Genomic DNA, 5965 nt, shown 5'->3' on the forward strand with positions numbered 1-5965 from the left:
TTGGCACCTGAGCCAGCGTTTGCCATCATGCCTGCCAGCACAGCTCCATCCTGAGGTGGTGGCTGCAAAGGGACAGGGGAGGAAGTGGGCCCTTGTTACAGGCAGTTCAGTAAGGTGAGCCACAGCCACTGCAAGTGCTGGCAGAGCACATCAGCAGTACACACCTGCCCTGATTTGGGCTATTAAGCCAGACACCAGTCTGACAGCTGGCTGCACCTCAGTCCAGCCCTGGGAACCTGTTTGTCAAGGCCCACAGGGACACAGGAACTCAACAACAGCTGCTGACTGCCTGACCAAGTAACAGCCAGCTGCAGCCATATGAGTGGAGGGCATCAGAGGGAGATGGAGGAGTCCCCAGCACCCAGTTCAAGGTGTGGCTTCAGCAGTAGGAGCTGCTCGCTTAGCCCCAGGGTGCTGCACTGCCTAAGGCCACCTGCCATAGTCCCAGAGTAGGACATGGTATTCCTGGCGTGATGTGCCTGGCTGAACGTAGCTGCACATTGACACCCTTGGTGTGTTGTGAACTGTGACTATGGGAGCAAGATATTCTAGGGCTAAGCACAAGAAAGGACATTGAGATCAGGTGTTTGTACATTCCCAGGTTCAGCTGGCAGGTTTCCCTAGGAGGCTGGTTTGTGGGCAGTCATGCACAAACCTGCAGAAGTGTAGGGTTGGCCTCTTGCCATGCAGAGCTGAACTAGGTGGCAGCCCCACTCAGGAGGCTCTAAGTTCAAAGCTGTACCTTGCCCATCAGTAAGAAATAATTGTGTGAGCAGATGTTGCTTGCTACCATTTAAATGCACCCAGCAACACCAAATGAGATGGACTGCCAGAACAGCTTTGGATTGAAGTGGCATGAGCCAGGAGCCAGGCTAGCAGCTAAGAGATGGTATGGTGATGGCATCTCTGGGTTGATGTGGCTGCAAGGCCCAGGCTTAGAGAACTCATCCCACAAGCCAGATGGGATGAGGTCAGGTTCTTTTCAGCGGTACTTAGCAACAAGTGAATGGGCAGTCATAGTATCATAGATCACCTGAGTTGGAAGGGACCAATAAGGATCATCATCTCCAACTCCTGGCTCCACACAGGACCACCTAAAAATCAGACCATAGTTCTGAGAGCATTGTCCAAATGCTGCTTGAACTCTGGCAGCCTGGGGCCATGATCAGTGCCCTGGGCAGCCTGTTCCATGCCCACCACACTCTGTTGAAGAACCTTTTCCTAACATCCACCTGACTCTCCTCTGACAGAGCTCCATCCTATTCCCAGTGTCAGTGCTGGGCCTGATGCACCCCTGGGTACAGTCAGACTTCCTAGCTATTATACAAGGTTGAAATGAAAAAATTCATCCATTTCATGACCCTATGAAAATCACTTGGCATAAAAAAAAAATAAAGAAAGAAGAAAAAAAGAAAGAAGAAAAAAAGGTCCTAAAAGCAGAATATCTAGACAGTTAAAATAAAGAACTAAAATGAAGTAATTCTGACTTTGCTTTTTAAAGCAGCATGATTCATTTTACAAACCCCAAGCCAATGAGATCTAAAATTATAACTTAGAAAACAGTTCATTTTAAAATATCAGTACTTTCAAGTCATCATCAAGATATTAAAAGACATGAGTGCAGCACATAGCATGGGGAAAAGAGCAGAACACAGTAATTAAGTATCCATCTAATGTAATAATTTACAGCAATGAATCTAGAGGGTCTGGTTTAAGCATTCACATAAAGGTTTAAAATGTACTTCATTCACAATCACCGAAGAACATGCCAAACATTCACATACCAGGGAGGATGTCTGCCAAAACTTTGCCCTTAAAAATGTCCAAATCTGCTCTAAAAGACCACACTGTACTGTCTTGGCTCTTCAGATTGTTCTCTTCAGGTCTCCATGTGCAGAACCAACTGCACTACGTGACACCTGCAGGACTTGATGTGACCAGTCAGGTGAGAAGAAGAAAAAAAAAAACTGGATGAAAAAGACACAGAGATAAGTTTAGGTCCACACTGAAGCCCCTGCACAGGCACAAACTGCAATATAGGAAGTTTCATCCAAACATAAAGAACTTTACTGTGAAGGTGACAGAGCACTGGAACAGGCTGCCCAGAGAGGTCGTGGAGTCTCCTTCTTTGGAGATATTCCAAAGAATATCCAACACACCCAAACACTTTCCTATGCAATCTACTGTAGGGAATCTGCTTTAGTAAGGAGTTGTACTAGATGATCTCCAACCTCTACAGTTCTGTGATTTTGTGTACGATGTTCAGTCTTCCTGTTGATGCCAATTTTTCATCTCCAGAAATGAGTACAAAGTATTTGAGCTTGCTATGCTAAGCTACTGTCTGATATTATTTTAGTAATTCTAGCTCCTTCAGGTCTGGAGAGAATTAATAAAAGACAAAGATTCAAGCAATAAAATCACTTCAGAGTGCTCTTCTATGAGAATATTCTCCTGTAAAACATTATTAGGTAACTGTTCTCAGGCCACCTGCAAAATTAGTGCAACCTAATAATGCAATCCAAGAATTTTCTCTCTAGCCTTCATATAAAACCTTGCTCTGATGTTGTGTGCCAGCATCATAAAATGAAACACTATTTTCAGAGCAGTCCTCACAATAGCAGTGGAAGGGTAGTGTTACCAATTGCTTCAAATTATAAGATATTATGTCTGTGATCATGCTGGAAACAACAGTATTAATTTTGGAGGAACAGACACAAAAAAATCACATACAATTTGTAGTATTATGTGCTGTGTGTGCCTTTGAATTTAGATCTAACTTGTGCCATTAGCTGTGCTTGAATTATTTTGTCTTCTGAAAAATAAGAGGCAATCTCAAAAAAATCAGGTTTTTGCCAGTGTTTTGTCAGACTAGGCAGTGTTAATGAGTGACTTCTAGCCCAAGTCTCTAGCAGCTACTGGATCAATGCTTTCATCTCAGTAATGGAATCACTGATCAGCTGTATTCCACGCTTACCAAAAAATATCATGGCTTTTGGCCAACCCAAAAAAATGTACTGGGGATGTTTTCAAAATTTCTGAAGTAGAATACAACCACTGACAGCCTTCAAAAGGATGCACATCTTCATTGTATGCCACTGAAAATCACCTTTCACAAGTATTTTTTAATATTAAAGCAAAGCCTAATAAACTAACCTCCCTTTTTGGTTGCAGTAGGAAGTCTGTATTATAAAGAAAGTAAAGTAACTCTATGGAAGATTGTGACAGAATCCATCAGTAGCAATGGATGCGTCAAGCCAAGATCTCTATAAGCTTCGGCTCAGAGTGCCCACATCATGCACCCTTTCAGTGGGAAAACAAAATGTGCCAGAGCCAGAGAGTGAGGACATGTAAGCCCTCTCTAAGAAGGGAGCAGGACTGCCATGTGCTGTAGTGCCCTCATGAACAAAAGGCCAACAATTCCAGAGAGCTCAGGAGATAAACTCTCCATCCAGCAAAAATAAATAAATAAAATACCTGAAACACATTTAAAAACTAAATAAATAAATAAAAATCAAACTATTATCAACTTGGATGAAAAAATTGGTATTAAGAGATAAAATGAACACAAAAAATGTGGCTGTGACATACTGGGGAAAGTTCCAAGATAACAAAATTAACAGACTACAAACAGATCTCTAGAGGAGTAATGGAAGTCATGCACAAACATTATTAAATTGGACTTGACAAACATTACTAAATATTTGCCAAGAAATATTATCTTGCTGTCGACCAAGAATGTAATTGATTTTACGTTCTCAATTTATAAAATCAGAAGAGTTACACCAACACAATTAAGAGTGAAACAAGAAGTCCAGGCACTACGCTGCTCCCTTCACCACAGCCTGCCTTCTGCAGTGTGAGAACCTTATAAAAAGTCAGTAGTCTCTCTGACATTTGGCAGCTGGGAGGGTCTGTTGCTTGCAGTACAATTCTCAAATACAAGCTAGATGTACTGAGCATGAGGGAAGGAGGATCAAGCATCCTTGAAGCAAGAAGAAAAAAACTTATAAAACAGTGGATGCAGCTTCTGTAAAACATGTCAGAGAAAAATATACACATTGCTGATGCAGAAGATGAGGAAGCATTACCTCAACATACATTTCAAATAATTTAATCAGGGAAAAAAAAAGACGTGTGAATGAATGTCAAATGAGTTGCCCCAGAAAATGACGGAAGGAAAAAAAGGAAAGGAAAAGTAAATTAAGGATTTACTTTACAGACAGTATCGGAATTACTATAAATATGAAAAAAAGGAATGCGCAACAATGTCTAAAATAAAAATTATGAAAAAAATGGGGGGAGAAAATATCTACTGCTAACTGAAACAGTAAAAAGAGCTTTTAGACTAGGTCAGATGGAAATTTAGACATCAGAAAAACAGGAAAATGACAAATGAAAAGCCTCCAGGATGGTGCAGGACAGTCATTAGAGTATCGCGGAAAAAGCTGTAAAAAAGGGGGTACAAAAAAAGAAAAGAAAGAAAAGAAAGGAAAAGGAAAAGACTAAAGGAGAACAGCTGACAGGGAGAGTGCTGCGATGGCACAAGGACGAGGCACTGACATCACTGAGCAACAGGCTGTGATGCCACCAAGCTTTGGGTGCTGGCAGGGCCTGGCCCAGTCACTCTTGTGCCTGGACTCCTGCCGAGCGAGTGTGTGCGGCTTGGAGGCGCAGCGAGGATTTGGTTTGTGTGTTGGGCTGTGCTCTGGGGACTGCTGGCAGCTGCTCTCAGTGCCCATCCGTACAGCCTTCACCTGTAGTCCCCTGGCCTGCCTGGCTCAGGCAGCCGGGGCCCCACGGGGTGCACGTGCAGCAGCACAGGTGAGCTGCGTGGGGACACGTCCCCCAGGGTGGCCATGGGGCGAGCTCTGGGATGGGGGAACTGCCAGGGCCGGGGCTGCAGTCTGACCCTGTGAGGGCGTGGGGCACAGGGCAGCACAGGCGTGGGGTCTGGAGGGTTTCCTGCTGAGGGAGCAGGACGTTTCTTCTGTCTGTCTCTGGGACAGGGAATGACTGTGGCTCTCTCCCTCTTGCAGTGCTCATCTTCCACTGCTGAGGCGCTGGTGAGGGAGAGCGACTCATCTTCACTCCCCATCAGGCCACGGCGTGAAGACCATGGCAGCAGAGGAGGCGTGGACATGTCCCATCTGCCGTGACGTGCGAAAGGACATTGCCTACGCAGTACCGTGCCGTCACGAGTTCTGCCTCGGCTGCATCCTGCGATGGGCCAAGCAGAAAGAGACCTGCCCGCTCTGCAGGAGAGTCATGGCAGTCGTTAAGCTTGCTGAGCTGGACGACGACGACGACCTGGACTTCGTCATCTGTCCCCCAGCACCACCAGTTCCTGCCTGCTTCCAGGCAGGCGTCACCCACATCTACAGCCCCCAGCACGATGCGCCATCCCCTCCAGCCTTTCTGCTGCTGCCAGAGGAGCAGGAGGCTGTGGAGGCAGAGGAGAGGCCTATGGTGGGCGGTCTCCTGCTGGAGGTCTGGGCAGCCCTGTTCAGGCAGCACCGGGAGATGCTCAACCCTGTGCTGCCATGGCTGCGCCAGGAGCTGCGAGCCGTCTTTGGGGCACAGTGGTGGGAGGCAATGGCGGCGGAGAGCTTCATCCTGAACGCCCTGTGTCACATCGGCCTGGACAGCGAGGCCCTGATCCAGCTGCTGCGGCCTGCCCTGGGGGACCGAGCGGAGACGCTCATCCGGGGCCTTGTGGACGCCCTCGTGAGCCGGTGGGGCGAGGAGGCCCACAGGCAGCGGGGCCTCCAGGGCTTCCACGTGTCCGGAGGGCAGGAGGAGGGCCCTGCGGCCAGGGGGCAGGAGGACAGCGCCATGGCCGCCCCTGGCCCCGCAGCCTCCCCAGCAGGGACCGTTACGTCAAGGCCTGCACCCAACGGACCCAACGGCAGCACCGAACGTCCCGACAGAGTGCAGCAGCCCAGCGCGCCACAGGCTGTCGTTCCTG

Source organism: Lagopus muta, chromosome 1 (assembly GCF_023343835.1).
Source record: "Lagopus muta isolate bLagMut1 chromosome 1, bLagMut1 primary, whole genome shotgun sequence".
Classification (NCBI taxonomy): Eukaryota; Metazoa; Chordata; class Aves; order Galliformes; family Phasianidae; genus Lagopus; species Lagopus muta.